Source organism: Chiloscyllium plagiosum, unplaced genomic scaffold, assembly GCF_037043375.1.
Source record: "Chiloscyllium plagiosum isolate Xiang-an unplaced genomic scaffold, Cpla_swu_hap1 HiC_scaffold_11, whole genome shotgun sequence".
Classification (NCBI taxonomy): domain Eukaryota; kingdom Metazoa; phylum Chordata; class Chondrichthyes; order Orectolobiformes; family Hemiscylliidae; genus Chiloscyllium; species Chiloscyllium plagiosum.
In genome coordinates, this window is record NW_028270149.1 from 75,460,194 (window position 1) to 75,477,041 (window position 16,848).

General features: G+C 41.2%; 1 protein-coding gene across 4 annotated transcripts in view; it reads right to left on the reverse strand.

The window, feature by feature from the left end:
• LOC122557111 (uncharacterized) overlaps window positions 1-16,848 on the reverse strand; it is an 81,093-nt gene that overhangs the window by 8,197 nt on the left and 56,048 nt on the right. The window contains exon 3 of one of the 4 annotated variants that reach the window (XR_015758684.1): window positions 2,641-2,697. The exons of the other annotated variants lie outside the window; for them this stretch is intronic. The gene's annotated coding sequence lies outside the window, so the exon portion shown is untranslated. The remainder of the gene's footprint in view (window positions 1-2,640; window positions 2,698-16,848) is intronic. 4 annotated transcript variants of the gene reach the window in all.

A 16,848-nucleotide genomic window follows, 5' to 3' on the forward strand; every position in this document is an offset into this window, starting at 1 on the left:
CTCTTCCGATGTTCAGGGCTCATGCCAGTTGTTTGTAAAAACTCATCATAATTTTTTAAAAAGACGTTCTTTTTAGACCTTATGATCTTTTTGTGAAATTGATCAGCCCCAGTGCTTGACTTGTCACATGATAAACATGCTCAACAAATCATAGCCCTAACAAACATTGCAGTAATACAACTTAACTCATCTTATCTCACCTAACCTCAAAAGTATGCACAATGTCATTATCTGAGTTGTGCTTATAATGTTTAAATGTTATGTGTTTGGTTATGTGAGTCTGTTTACTACTGATGCTTACTGTGCTTGAGTGGTTAAGCCTGCGTGTGGACTCTCCTCCCCATTCCTGCGGAAAGAACTGGGAGCTAGAGCTTAAGCAGGTATGGAGGAGACATGAGCTGTGAGTATTGAACATTGCAGCATTGCTGAGTGTATGCATGAGACAAGCAGATGCTCTGAATGTGCAGGTAAGAATTGGGGCATGGAAATTACGTGAGTAATGTGAATTGGTATAGGAGGAGTGAGCACAATGGAACAGGAAGCAATCGGTACACTTACATTAACATCCAAATGAGATCATTGAACTTCATTCTATTATACTCAGGTCTTGGATTCTTGGTTCCTGACATGAATGTGTTTATACCACTTCCCTTCACTTTGCCAATATAACTACTATCCAGAGGACTTCTGCCTACTTGTGGATACAGCATATTGTTTGCTTGCCCATTGCCTGCATCAGAAGCAACATCTAAGAATCTTGGTATTTTTTTCTACTAACACAAGTCAACTCCTGGTGTCTGCAACCAGAAGTAACAGATGTTCCCCACACATCCCTGATAGACATGCAGCCAAAGAGTAGCACTGCCTACAAGGCTGCATGGTTAAAATGATCAGCCAACACAAATATTATATGCTGTCTGAATCAGTAGCAACTGATGCCTTTAAGTATGCTTTAATTCATGAACATATTCCTGGCATGTACTGCATTGAACACCAAATTTGCAATGCTGATATGATGCCATTTTGCCCCATCATTCTCCAATTTCTCTTAAGTTCTGATAACTGACCGTGATGTAAAGGATCACAAAAAAATTCCTAACCCTCCTCCCACCCTCTGCTATGGAAAAGGATGATCAACCTCTTATAGGTGTGTTACTGGACTATTGTTTCACGTAGTTGCTTCAATTCTACATATTTTAAGTGCTTTCTCATGTGTTCCAAAGTTGCAGTAGTCCCAGGAAGAGTGCTGAAGTTCTTTGTCGCTGACTTAAAGATTTTTGTAAACCACAGTTTCTTCCAGACATGTTTGGACCAACAGGACTTCTGCTGATAATGAGCATGTCTGGCGGACTGAGTGGAGGCCCAATAAAGCAGAAAAAACTTCTGGAATAGGAAGGAGGAGAAATATGGGAGGCTGCAAGCCAGAGTTGCATTTTCTGCCCAAGATCTAAGTGAATAAATAATATTTGTGGCCTCACCTCAACTTTTAATTCACCAACAGTCCCATGTTACTTACCTTCTTTCTATCTCTCACTGGCCACCACATTATCTTCCTGCCCCCAATGAAGGTGGGATAGTGGCACTAGGTGAATTGCTTATTTGGAGAACTATGCAGACACAGTGGGCTGAACAGCCTCCTTTTATGCCGTAAGCATTCTGTGTTTCAATGCTCACAACCTCAAGAAATAGCTGCAAGAGTTCCTCAGTATAATATCCTAGGCACAACAATCAACAACCTTCTCTGTATCATAAGGTCAGAAGTGCAAATGTTGACTGATGGTTGTATAGTGTGCAATTCCATATGCAGTTCTGAAAGAAGCAGTCATGCTTGTCTCATTTATACAGGCTGAGCTCCAAGCTCCATGCAAAATCCAACGTAAAATGGAGCTGCTGAACCTTTCCACATGATATGAAAGCAGATTTTCCATTGCTCCAGGAATTTACTTGGCTAAATCCTTCAGCCATCTGCTTTATCCAAGACTACTAAAGTCCTCAACTGAATCCTCTGCAGATAAACTAGCACACTGCATCATCTTCTGATTAGCTCACATTTGCTCCTTCATTTTCCCTGCTCCATGTCTTACTGATTGCTGATTCTGTATTTATTTTCCCAATGAAATAAGGTGCAAGGAAATTGAGAGAGAGTTCAGAAAAGATTTACCAAGCTGTTGCCAGAAACAGAGGGTTTGAGTTATAAGAAGATGCTGGATAAGCTGGGACAATTTTCACTAGCGCATAGGGAGTTGAAGGATGACCTTATATAGGTTTATAAAGTCATGAGGGGTATAGATACGTTGAATGGCAGGTGTCTTTTCCCGAGGGTAGGGTATTTCAAGACTGAGGGCATATTTTAAGGTGAGAGGAGAAAGGTTTAAAAAAAGCATGAGGGGCAATTTATTTTTACACACAGAGGGATTTGAGTGGGTGTGGAATGAATTTCCACAGCAAGTGATGGATGTGGGTACAGTTACAACATTTAAAAGACATTTCGATAAGTAAGTGAAGAAATGTCTGGAGGGATATGGGCCAAGTCCAGGCAGGTGGGAACAGTTTAGCTTGGGATTATGGTCAGCATAGACTGGTTGGACCGAAGGATCTGGTTCTGTATGACTATGACTCTAAGTTACAGTGTGTCTCCACCTTCATCAGTTTCATCTTCTTCCTCCACTGTCCGAAAAGTTTCCAATTCTTGAGTATCTGAAATAAGAAAAGGATGAGGCTTGGATTTTTATGAAGGGATTGGAGAAAGCAAACGGTACATGCTTACACCAGTAGCAGCTACGCTGTCAGAGGACATAGTCAGAAGTCACATGACACCAGGTTATAGTCTAACAGGTTTATTTGAAACCACAAGGTATCAGAGCGACACTCTTTCATCAGGTGCATCAACATTCCAAATGCTTGTGATTTTTAGGAGGAGTTTTAGGAATAAGCAAGATGTAGGATGAGAGAAAAAGGATTAGCTATAAAGATATCATCATCTCCTATTGCATCGATCCTGCCAGTGATGCTTCTCAAAATAATGGTCAGCTGCATCTTTTCCATAGTGTTTAGAGCATGTGGTTCCTGACATCCCTGGTCATGCAAAAGAGAGGGATGTATAATGGTAGTTGTCACGCCATCTGTTTGGGTGATATATTTGCAATTGTTGAATAACTGAAAGTGTATGCAAGATTTGAAATGTGGACGTGAGACTTGTTGAAGTGCAAAGTAGGGAGGTGAGTTTAATGGATGGTTTGAGTCTGGATTGATAAAGGTGGATAGGGGTAAGATGAATTAATCAGTGGCTTAGCCTTGATGTAGTTGTGATTTGGAGATGCCAGTGTTGGACTGGGGTGTACAAAGTTAAAAATCACCCAACACCAGGTTATAGTCCAACAGGTTTAATTGGAAGCACTAGCTTTTGAGCGCTACTCCTTCATCAGGTCATTGTGACCATCACCTGATGAAGGAGCAGCGCTCCGAAAGCTAGTGCTTCCAAATAAACCTGTTGAACTATAACCTGGTGTTGGGTGATTTTTAACTTTGATGTAGTTGGTGGGGTATACAATTTGAAGATGCATTCAGTGACCTTGACTATTTGTGTAAAATCCTTAAACATCTTCCTGGATTACTTCCAGGAGCCTCGGCATTATATCATGTGCATGATTGGTTCCCACTGCCTTTTACTGCCTGGCCCCTGGAGGGTCTCTGTCCCTCTTGAAATCATTTCAATCCTTTTACCTACTTCAAGAGGTGTCATCTGGAAGCTTGCATGCCCACTTTCTGCACACGTAGCCATTGATGCCTGTTTCACAGTGCAATATTCACATTTCTTCGACATGGGACCTTCATTTTAAGATGCACGGGTTAGTTTTTAATAGTATTCAATGCTGACAATATTAGGCAGTCTGCTGCTGATATGTGCAGTCAATGCACAGCTGGGGAATGCTTATGGAATTAACAAGCTAACATCATATGAGCAGGCAACATGAAGTTGGCATACTGCCTACGTTGTGCTAAATGGACACCGTTTAACATCATGTTGTTGCCCTCATATCAACATTTGGGGCTATCTCCTGTAATCTTTCTATTTTTTATCTTGAGCTTTAAAAGTATCAGACCCTGGGAAGAACACAGCAGCTTCAAGTTTTTTTTAGAAAGATATTTTAATTGGATTGGTTCATCGGTGATTAATTTTGTGAATGAAAGTCAATGGAAGAAAATTGGTATAATATGCACAACTGCAGCAATATATGACTAGAAGCTGTAACAATGGTAAACATGGGTGATAGACATGAGTGCACATATAAGTGATATTTTTAATATGATTTAGATATTAAAAGAAGTCTAAAATTTAAATGCAATTCTTTTTCTTTTAAGGAGATTTATTTGAAGATTAATACTTAATATTTATGCACTTATTCTCCTTTTACCAAATAAATTTGCTTCATAGATCAAATTTAAAACCCAACATCTTTTGTGAGTTTCTACTGCTTAACAAAGTTGAGAAAGAGATCGAATATTGGCAGAGAATGATTTGAAAACTAGAATATTTAACAAAGACCTTGTTCTCTTGATTAGCCTGGAGATCTTACATTTACAAGCTTATTTAGACATCAAGATAGTGAAGATATTGTCAAAAGTAGCTGAGAGGGGTCTAAATGAAAATAAAACAAAAAAACGTGAGTGAACATTGAGGAAACCTGAAACATCAATAAATACTGGAACTCACATGTAGATTGGCATTCATGGAGAGAACAGATAGGTCAGGTTTTGGACCTTTTTAACATAACTGAGAAATGCAAGATAGTCGTTAATAGCAGAAAAAAAAACAACACTCAAAGGGAAAGATGAAAAGGAAGACAAATGTGTACCAGTATTCACAGAGAGAGGCTGTGATTATTAGATGATGTAAAAGATTATCTCAGTCAGACCACAGAAATAAATTGTCAAGATACAAGTCAAATGTGTTATTAGCTAAGGCAGTAAGAGACACACAAAAAGAAAAAGACAAATGAGAAAATAGGACTATATGGAAAGGGAAAAAGCCTGACAATTAACTGAATTAAAATAGAAACTGTTGGCAAACACAATTGAATCTACCACTTCACCATCTGTCAATAAACATCAAGGACACACATCGACCACTCCCAGGACTATGTTCTAACAAAGGGCTTCCATCTCAAATGTTAACCCATCTCACTTTCCTTTTAGAACAAACTAAAACATATAATTAAACCAAAGAATCTGGGGGAATAAATGTAGAAAAGACCCTAAAACATAACTAGTGAATCCTGAGTAAGCACAGAAGATGGCAACCAATTTGCCAGTTATGTCTTCGATTACCCTGTTCCTCCTAAAGCTAAAGAACTTGAGCACTGCCCAGCTACATATCCATATGTACAACACACTGTTGGCCCAGAGACAGATGGGGTCCAGCTTTAAGAGACTGAGTGTTTGACTAAAGTCTCTGTGTTCCTAAGCAGCAAGACTGAAAAGCTGGCAAACAGCTGGCCTGCTGTGTGGAAAAGCACCAAGATTTAATAAGAATGACCAGCAGAGGGACCTAGTTATGTATGTGCATAAATTGTTGAAGGTGGTAGGACAGGTTGAAAGAGCAGTTTAAAAAATAGTGTCCTTCATTTTATTCATGGGGCATAGAATGTAGAACAAGTCGTAACAAAATAATAAAGGGCACTGGTTCAAACTCAGCAGGAGTACTATGCGCACTTTATGAAGGAAGCATTACAGAAGGTGCAGAAAAGATTCACAAAAATGCTCCCAAATGATGAACTTCATGGATTGGAGAGAAAGATATTTTCACATTGTGTACAGTTAGAATCTGGAATAGACTGACAGAGTGTGTGGGAGGCAGGTTCAATTTAACAAAGCTTAAAATCAACCATACCACCTTGAGCAATTCAGACTTAGCACATCTCTTGGTTAATATGGCTGTTTCTCTCATCAACTTGCCACTTAATTTCCTTAATTTGAAGAGTTGTCATTGTGCAGATATTTCCCAAGCCTTTGAAAGATTATTTTCAGGGTTATTGCATGCTCCTGTTTTGTTTTGCACACAGAGTTGCCAACCTTTCCGGGCATGGCCAAGATTAATTGGACTCACCACAAATGTCCCGATAGCTCTTAAAAGCAGTCTGGAGATTTAAAGGCAAAGGGTGCTTTTCAAGGCTTAGAAAATCTCAGACATATAAATATGAGTAATGTTTGAGGTCGCACAGTGGCAATGAGAGAATTCACCACAGCTACAAACCCTCCATGGTGGCAGACAGGCAGATACTCAGTTCTGAGCTGCTGTAGCCTGATGGATTTGATTGAGGCATTGAACACTCCAAGATTGTGGAAATGCTGTTAGGTTACAGCACATGGCTCTGGCACTTTTTGTTGTAAATGTAGCTGTAAGAGTAAAACATTTCAAACACTTGTCTGTTCGAGTAGATCTATTAGAGATATAGAGCTTTCTGTATTTATGTTGTGATCTCTCTGCTGGTTAAAAATGTTGATTAAATTATTTGTATCATTGAGTTCAGAGGGCTTGCATGAAGACTTTATAAGATTTTGCATCCTGTCAGTTGCCAAATGTGGTGAACTATTAACTCAGTCAGTGCAGTGTAAGTGCTGTGTTATTTATTTTCTTCTAATGCTGAGATATGGAGTACAACTTGTTTTGAAAGCCAGAATTAAATATTAAGGAGACCCAAGGTAATTATAGAGTCATAAATAAAGTCATAGAGATGTACTGCACGGAAACAGACCTTTCGGTCCAACTCTTCCATGCCAACCAGATGTCCCAATCCAATCTAGTCCCACCTGCCAGCACCCGGCCCATATCCATCCAAACTCTTCCCTATTCATATACCCATCCAGATGCCTTTTAAATATTGCAATTGTACCAGCCTCCACCACTTCCTCTGGCAGCTCATTCCATACACGCACCACTCTGCGTGAAAAAGTTGCCCCTTAGGTCTCTTTTATATCTTTCCCCTCTCACCCTAAACCTATGCCCTCTAGTTCTGGACTCCCCCACCCCAGGGAAAAGACTTTGTCTATTTATTCTATCCCTGCCCCTCATGATTTTATAAACCTCTATAAGGTCACCCCCTCAGCCTTTGACACTCTAGGGAAAACTACCCCAGCCTATTCAGCCTCTCCCTATAGCTCAAATCTTCCAACCATGGCAATATCCTTGTAAATCTTTTCTGAACCCTTTCAAATTTCACAACATCCTTCCGATAGGAAGGAGACCAGAATTGCACGCAATATTCCAACAGTGGCCAAACCAATGTCCTATACAGCCACAACATGACCTCCCAACTCCTGTACTCAATACTCTGACCAATAAAGGAAAGTATACCAAGTGCCTTCTTCACTATCCTATCTACCTGTGACTCCACTTTCAAGGAGCTATGAACCTGCACTCCAAGGTATCTTTATTCAAGACCTTACCATTAAGTGTATAAGTCCTGCTAAGATTTGTTTTCCCAAAATGCAGCACCTCACATTTCTCTAAATTAAACTCCATCTGCCACTTCTCAGCCCATTGGCCCATCTGGTCAAGATCCTGTTGTAATCTGAGGTAACTTTCTTTGCTGTCCCCTACACCTCCAATTTTGGTGTCATCTGCAAACTTACTAACTGTACCTATTATGCTCACATCCAAATCATTTACACAAATGATGAAAAGTAGTATTCTGGGGGAGAGAAAGAAGAAACCTTAAAATGAAGTAAATGTCAAAAAAACTCAATCTGGGAGAACAGCCAAGAGGCATGGGGTGTTATGATGGCTTGGATGAGAAATTGGGTTAACAAAAATGGTCACACTTTCCTATCATCAGCTTTTGGCTACGGTACATCCACCCAACATCTGGAATCTGACCAACTTAAGTTGGCAACTTTAACTATTGAATAACTTGCACTTTTCTCCCATTTACAAATTACATGCTTGCTATCCATTAGTTCCAGTATCTTTTCTCTCTGTGACCGGAGTCTGCACTTTCAGCTTAGAGTTGACATTTATCAGGTTTATAACCAACCAGTCAACAAGTCATCCCCAGTCTGCTATCCAACTTTAACCAGACTCTTCATTGTCTGATAAATTCACTCTAAAACATCAGCCTCTGGGAAACTATTGGAAGATCAAAATTATTCTTCCTGCCAATGGCTGGTCAACCAGTATGACCCTAGTTGAAAAAATCCTATTGGGCTTATCCCAATCTATGCCCTAAAAGCAGCCTCACTATGATATTGTGCCACAATTAAAGTCAAGTTACACCGATGCACACTTTGCTGTAGTTATTGCCATGGGGATTTGTCTCTAAGTTCCTGCAAGGCTTGTTTAGGCAACAAATACATGAGCACACTAAGTTTAACTTGTTCCAAGACATTCGACTCATTGTGCAAGGCATTTTCACTCATTTCAGCAAGAAGTTCAAAACAATAGTCATTATTAATCAATATCCAATTTTTAAAAATGTGCAAGTACATGTGGGAGGCAGGGGTGTAGGAGGAGGGTGGGCGGAGGGAGTTGGACATTCTTTAGGTCCATTAGTGGTCACTCTTCCTGCTTTAACCTTACTGGCAACTCTGAGGAAGCTTGATTATCTGAAAGACACGGGTAGGAAGTATTCCGTTCGGTTAATCAAATTCCAGATAATCAAATGCCAGATAACATAGTTTAGCCAAGCATCGGGACCGTGCAATCTTGCCGGATAATCCAATATTCAGATAATCGAATGCTGGATAATCGAGGTTCCTCTGTAATTTAAATTAGCAGTCGGACTCTGCCTTTACACTTCAAAACTGCATGCAAATTTAAAAAGCTTAGCTTGATAGAAACTCTTTGGCATTGACTTGTTATCTGTCAGTCAGTTGGAAGTGATTATCTCAATAGGTGTTAATCATTGTAACAAGAAGTTGATTTAACAGTTGCAACTTTGGTGTAATTCACCCCAACCATCCACAGAAAGAAACATGATTTACGACTGCATTATGTGGAATACAAAGTGAAGTTGACAGTGACTGTGTGCATTGAAAAATAAATGGAAATGGAGCAAACCAATACTGGCAGAAAGTTGATGTGAATGGAGAAAGATACTTTTTATACATTTTTTACACAGTCCAGAAGCTGGTCAATGTTCCAATGCATCGATTAGGTAAGCATGTGGATGAGTGGGTTTTAAGATTTTATTCTTCTAAGTGGAGTGGTATTTAAACAGGAATGAGGGAGATGTAAGGATTTTATTTAATTTATAGCTCAACTAGTTAAGCAACTTAATGTAACAACAGATAAAAGTTGATTAATATTTCTAAACTGGAAATCAATTAGTTCAATTAAACACAGTGAAGATGCCAGAATTGGTGATGAGTTGCAACTGCAGCATGTGGGGCTGATGGTCAGCGACCCAAGGCAAATCCATTTGGAATAATTGTTTGCATTCGAAGAAACTTCAGCTCAGTATTGAAGTCAAAGCTTTGTACACTATGATGCATCAGGAAGGGGAAATTTATCTGTAACCTTTGTTCCAGGTGACAGTCACACCCAGATTTGGTACACAGTCTGACACAGGAGATGTAACTAAGAGAAGCAGTTATGGGGGTTTATAGGGTAATAATGAATGTACCCTCAGTCCTTGTATTTGTTCAACAGGTTCATGGTCTTTAAACCCTAAACCAGATTCTGCAGGATAAATGAGCAAACTGATCAGCGCACAATGGTGCAGGGAGACTTTAAAATGGGGGAAGTAAAAAGAAAGTTATCATAGGAAACAGTACAGTTACAGAGATAGATACTGTGATCTGCAGCTGAGAGATTGAATCCTGTAGGTAGTGGTACATGCCCAGTACTAGGCTATGAACATCTTCCAGCTGGAGAGAAACTTGGAGTGGGAAGGAAAGGGTCCAATTGTTGTCATGCACCTGATTACTAATGATCTAGGAATCTCAAAAAAAACGCTTTTGCTAAGGGTGTATGAGCTAAATTATCTTGGAGCTAAGTTAAAATAGCAGAACTACAAAAGTAATGTTCTCTTGCTCACTATGTGAGCCACAAACAAATTGGCACAGAGTAAATAAGATCAGAGGGTTGATCAGATAGGTGTGGGGAAAAATGGATTTTGATTCATTGGGCACTGGCATCTGTACTGGGGAAGGTAGGAGCTGTACTGTTGGGACAGTCTTCACCTGAGCTCTGTTGGGACTATTGTCCCAGCAGTCTTACATGTAGGACTGCTGAGAAGTCCTATAGTATGCTGGACTGTTCACATGAGGAGAAATTTGGAAAGTTAACGGAAAAAAACAAGACAATAATGCACTAGTGCAGGATAGAAATATGGGTGATGGTGTCCAGAGTGTAATGGGAAGGGACAGAACATGGAGACCATTAGCTCTCGGTGTGAATTCAGCACCCTATCCCCAGCAGCATCAGAGTCCTTGAGCGCTGGAGAAGACTGCACCTGGCCTCTCAAGTGCTCAGTCACTTTATGATACAGCAGGCCTTCCTTTAAAAAAAGCAGGAGGTGTTTCTAATCAGCTTTCCAGCCAGAAATCAGGACTTCCTTTGCATCAACAAGATTCCACCCAATATTTTGCCCAGCTGGAGAATCTGGATCAAGAGGGCACAGATTCAGGAATACCAGGCCACTCATTAAAGACTAAGACTAGGAGCAATCTCTTCATTCAGGAGATTGTGAACCTTGAAATTCCTCTCCTCTAAGGTTGTAGCTGCATCATCATTGAAGATATTTAAGGCTGAGACACATATTTCTGGTCATTCAGGGAAGCAAGGGACATGCAGATCGCCTGAGAAACTGGAGTTGAATCCAAAATCAACTAAAATCATATTAGATTAGATTATTTACAGTGTGGAAACAGGCCCTTCAGCCCAACAAGCCCACACAGACCCGCAACCCACCCCTTACCTAACACTACAGGCAATTTAGCATGCCCAATTCACCTAACCTTCACGTTTTTGGACTGTTGGAGGAAACCCACGCAGACACGGGGAGAATGTGCAAACTCCACAGTCAGTCACCGGAGGCAGGAATTGAACCCAGGTCTCTGGCGCTGTGAGGCAGCAGTGCTAACTACTGTGCCACCGTGCCTCAGTGGATCTTGGAGCAGGCTTAATGAGCTACATGTTCTACTACTGCTGTTATCCTTTTGTGGTGCTATGCTCTTCTTCCCTTCCAGCTTAATTTTGGTCTTGGTATAAAAATGTTTGGCTATTGTTCAGCTCTGCTAAAGAGCTCGACACTCAGTTGCCAAATTTCTCTTTCCACAACAGATGCTGATGGATCAGTTTGCTCTGGCAGCATTTTCTCATTTCATTCTTGCTCATTTTGAGATGCGCTATCCAGCCATGGCAATTGCTTGCAAGGAAGTGACATTAAACCTATTGAGGGTTGAGAATATGGTGCTGGAAAAGCTCAGCAGGTCAGGCAGCATCCAAGGAACAGGAGAATCAACGTTTCGGGCATAAGCCCTTCTTCAGGAATGAGGAAAGTGTGTCCAGCAGGCTAAGATAAAAGGTAGGGAGGGGGGACTTGGGGGAGGGGCGTTGGAATTGCGATAGGTGGAGGGAGGTCAAGGTGAGGGTGATAGGCCGGAGTGGGGTGGGGGCGGAGAGGTCAGGAAGAAGATTACAGGTTAGGAAGGTGGTGCTGAGTTTGAGGGATTTTACTGAGACAAGGTGGGGGGAGGGGAAATGAGGAAACTGGAGAAATCTGAGTTAATCCCTTGTGGTTGGAGGGTTCCCAGGCGGAAGATGACGCGCTCTTCCTCCAACCGTCGTGTTGCCATGGTCTGGCGATGGAGGAGTCCAAGGACCTGCATGTCCTTGGTGGAGTGGGAGGGGGAGTTAAAGTGTACCCCAACACTTTAACTCCCCCTCCCACTCCACCAAGGACATGCAGGTCCTTGGACTCCTCCATCGCCAGACCATAGTAACACAACGGTTGGAGGAAGAGCGCCTCATCTTCTGCCTGGGAACCCTCCAACCACAAGGGATTAACTCAGATTTCTCCAGTTTCCTCATTTCCCCTCCCCCCACCTTGTCTCAGTAAAATCCCTCGAACTCAGCACCACCTTCCTAACCTGCAATCTTCTTCCTGACCTCTCCGCCCCCACCCCACTCCGGCCTATCACCCTCACCTTGACCTCCCTCCACCTATTGCAATTCCAATGCCCCTCCCCCAATCCCTCCTCCCTACCTTTTATCTTAGCCTCCTGGACACACTTTCTTCATTCCTGAAGAAGGGCTTATGCCCGAAACGTCGATTCTCCTGTTCCTTGGATTCTGCCTGACCTGCTGCACTTTTCCAGCAACACATTTTCAGCTCTGATCTCCAGCATCTGCAGTCCTCACTTTCTCCTGGTCAATCTAATGTTCAAGTAATATGAAAATCCATCACCATACTGAACAGTTTTCAAACTATGAATTTCTGCAACTAGATATTACAAGTTATAGTTGTGTTAACCAGGACAATTTGGAACGCTTTGGGCATATTCAATGCTACCAATCCGACAAATTACATTTAATATTAGTCTAAGTTCCTGATATAAAGGAGACTACTGATGAAATTTTCAGCAGAAGATGAGCTCAGTCTTGATAAACAGAATAGATTCATCACATAGTATTAATAGCTATTTATATTACATCTAAGAAACCTTTGTAAGAGCTCAGGCCATATTAAAGAGCAAACACATTATTACTCATGAAAAGTTCTGGTACACAGAAACAGCTAATTTATCTTGTGATGCCAGATAACACATTCAGGTGCTAACTATGTTGGAATGAGCTTCTCCCAAGCTATGTCTCAGTTATTAAATTCTTTACACAATTGCTTCAAAAATGTAAAGTAGTTTTGCCATGAGCCCATCTCCCTCCGAGTTTCTGACTTTACAAATTGAGTCAATCTGTAGGTTTGACAATCTTTCCTGCTCGAATATGCATTATCAGGGGCAGAACATTCTTTTGATTGTTTGAGGTCAACTGATTTGACAGCTGATCTTGTGTTGGAGTTAATTTGGCTTATCACACACTTGGCAACATTTGTTAGGTTCATCCCATTAAAGTAGGAAGGAGTTAGGGCTCCTGAGTGAGGCAAGTTACCTGTAATTTCAATGCACAATTCCTACTACTGTACGAATGAAGAATGACCATTGTTGATTTAGTGCATTTGTAACACTACACCATTCCCATTGAAATCCTTGATCCACACTATTTCACCTTGTTCTAGACTTGAAAAGGTTTTGGTACATCGACCATGCCAGAATACCATTCTATAGGACCTGTCACTGTGAGATGGCACCCATATCGGTCACATCCAGCCATTGATTTTGTTTTTACTTTCTCCATTTAAGGATAATAAATCTTTCTAGGTATGTCCAGACACAATGGTTTAGCATGTTATCTTAATGTGATGCTATATTCTATAATGCCTATTTAATTCTTTAAATTGTTTAGGGCATTCTTTCTAAAAATTAATCTTCCCTCTGCTTGTGAGTTCTTGTAATTGATGAAGATGGTTCAGAGTGAAACAATTGTTCTTGCTCAGCAATGAGTTGTGCTGGTTACTGATGATGTGTGCCTTTACCTGTATAACAAGATCTTTATGCACCAAAGACACTTTTAACATCACTGAAATTCTGGGGGAGGTTTTCCACCCACCTATGCAGTATTAAATCATTGCAATTTTATTTTCATCAAATCAGGACTTTGGTTTTCCCCAGATAACACAGCAACATACACCCTTGGTGTCAAATTTGATATGAATTGGGTAGCTGTTAACCTATATGATCTGTGTCATGTCTGTTTCAAATGAGTCACCCAGCACCCCTAGGAAAAGTGGAATTGCCTCTTCCAGGTGACATATCATAAACAAAGTATGTCTCAATGATGGTTAGTCTTGTCATAGAGTCATAGATGTACAGCATGGAAACAGACCCTTCGGTCTAACTCGTCCATGCCGACCAGATATCCCAACTCAATCTAGTCACACCTGCCAGCACCTGGCCCATATCCCTCCAAACCCTTCCTATTCATATACCCATCCAAATGTCTCTTAAATGTTTCAATTGTACCAGCCTCCACCACTTCCTCTGGCAGCTCATTACATACACACGCCACCCCTCTGCATGAAAAAAATTACCCTTAGGTCCCTTTTATGTCATTCCCCTCTCACCCTAAACCTATGTCCTCTAGTTCTGGACTCCCCACCCCAGGGGAAAAGATCTTGTCTATTTATCCTATCCATGCCTCTCATGATTTGATAAACCTCTATAAGGTCACCCCTCAGCCTCCGAGGAAAACAGCTCCAGCCTATTTAACCTCTCCCTACAGCTCAAATCCTCCAACCCGAGCAACATCCTTCAAAATCCTTTTTGAACCCTTTCAAGTTTCACAACATCCTTTCAATAGGAAGAACAGAATTGCACACAGTATTCCAAGAGTGGCCTAACCAATGTCCTGTACAGCCATAACATGACCTCCCAACTCTCCCCAGGACTTTACCATTAACTGTATAAGTCCAGCTCTGATTTGCTTTTCCAAAATGCAGCACCTTGCATTTATCTAAATTAAACTTTATCTGCCATTCCTCAGACCAGTGGCCCATCTGATCAAAATCCCTTTGTACTTTGAGGTAACCTTCTTCACTGTCCACTACACCTCCAATTTTGGTGTCATCTGCAACTTACTAACTTTACCTCCTATGTTCACATCCAAATCATTTATATAAAGGATGAAAAGTAGTGGACCCAGCACTGATCCTTGTGGCATACCACTTGTCACAGGCCTCCAGTCTGAAAAGCAAACCTCCACCACCACCCTCTGTCTTCTACCTTCAAGCTAGTTCTGTATCCAAATGGCTAGTTCTCCCTGTATTCCATAAGATCTAACCTCGCTGACCAGTCTCCCATGAGGAACCTTGTTGAACACCTTACTGAAATCCATTTAGATCATGTCCTCTGCTCTGCCCTCATCAATCCTCTTTGTTACTTTAAAAAGCTCAATCAAGTTTGTGAAAGTGATTTCCCATGCATAAAGCCATGTTGACTATCCCTAATCAGCCCTTGCCTTTCCAAATGCATGTAAGTCCTGTCCCTCAGGATTCCCTTCAACAACTTGCCCATCACCGATGTCAGGCTCACCAGTCTATAGTTCCCTGGTTTTTCCTTACCACCTTTCTTAAATAGTGGCACCACATTAGCTAACCGCCAGTCTTCCCACACCTCATCTGTGACTATCGATGAAACAAATATCTCAGCAAGGGGCCCAGCAATCACGTCTCTAGCTTCCCATAGAGGTCTTGGTCCTGGGGATTTATCCACTTTTATGCATTTCAAGACATCCAGCACTTCCTCCTCTGTAATATGGACATTATTCAATACATCCCCATCTATTTCCCCACATTCTATATCTTTCATGTCCTTCTCCACAATAAATACTGATGCAAAATACTCATTTAGTATCTCCCCCATCTCTTGTGGCTCCATATGTAGGCTATCTTGCTGATCTTTGAGGGGCCCTATTTTCTCCCTAGTTACCCTTTTGTCCTTAATGTATTTGTAAAAACCCTTTGGATTCTCCATAACCCTATTTTCCAAAGCTCTCTCATGTCCCCTTTTTGCCCTCCTGATTTCCCTCTTAAGTATACTCCTACTGCCTTTATATTCAGTCTCTCTTGTTTATACCTGACATATGCTTCCTTCTTTTTCTTAACCAAAACCTCAATTTCTCTCGCCATCCAGCATTCCCTATACCCACCAACCTTTCCTTTCACCCAAACAGGAATATACTTTCTCTGGACTCTCATTTTCTCATTTCTGTAGGCTTTCCATTTTCCAGCCATCCCTTTACCTGCGAACATCTGCCCCCAATCAGCTTTCGAAAGGTCTTGCCTAATACCGTCAAAATTAGCCTTCCTCCAATTTACAATTTCAACTTTTAAATCTGGTCTATCCTTTGCCATCACTATTTTAAAACTAATAGAATTATGGCCGCTGGCCCCAAAATGCTCCGCCCTGCCTTATTTCCCAAGAGTAGGTCAGGTTTTGCACCTTCTCTAGTAGGTACATCCACACACTGAATCAGAAAATTTTCTTGTACACACTTAACAAATTCCTCTCCATCTAAACCCTTAACACCATGGCAGTCCCAGTCTATGTTTGGAAAGTTAAAATCCCCTTCCATAACCATCCTATTAGTTTTACAGATAACTGAAATCTCCTGACAAATTTGTTTCTCAATTTCCTGCTGAATATAGGGAGTCTATAATACAATCCCAGTAAGGTGATCACCCTTTTCTTATTTCTCAGTTCTAGACGAATAACTTTTCAAGATGTGTTCCCACGAATATTCTCCCTAAGTACAGCAGTAATGCTATCCCTTATCAAAAACACCACTCCACCTCCTCTCTTGTCCCTCTTTCTATCCTTCCTATAGCATTTGTATCCTGGAACATTAAGCTTCCAGTCCTGTACATCCCTAGGGCCATGTTTCTGTAATTGCTATGATATCCTAGTCCCATGTTCCTTCCCATGCCCTGAGTTCATCTGTCTTCCCTGTTAGGCCTCTTGCATTAAAATAAATGTAGTTTAATTTATCAGTCCTACCTTGCTCTCTGCTTTGTTCCTGCCTGCCCTGACTGTTTGACTCGCTCCTTTTCCCAACTGTACCAGTCTCAGATTGGCCTCTTTCCTTACTATTTCCCTGTGTCCCACCCTCCCACCTTACTACTTTAAATCCTCCGGAGCAGCTCTTGTAAATGTCCCTGCGCCAGTATATCAGTCGTCTTCCAACTGAGGTGCAATCCCTCCTCCTTGTACAGGTCACTTCTACCCCAAAACAGC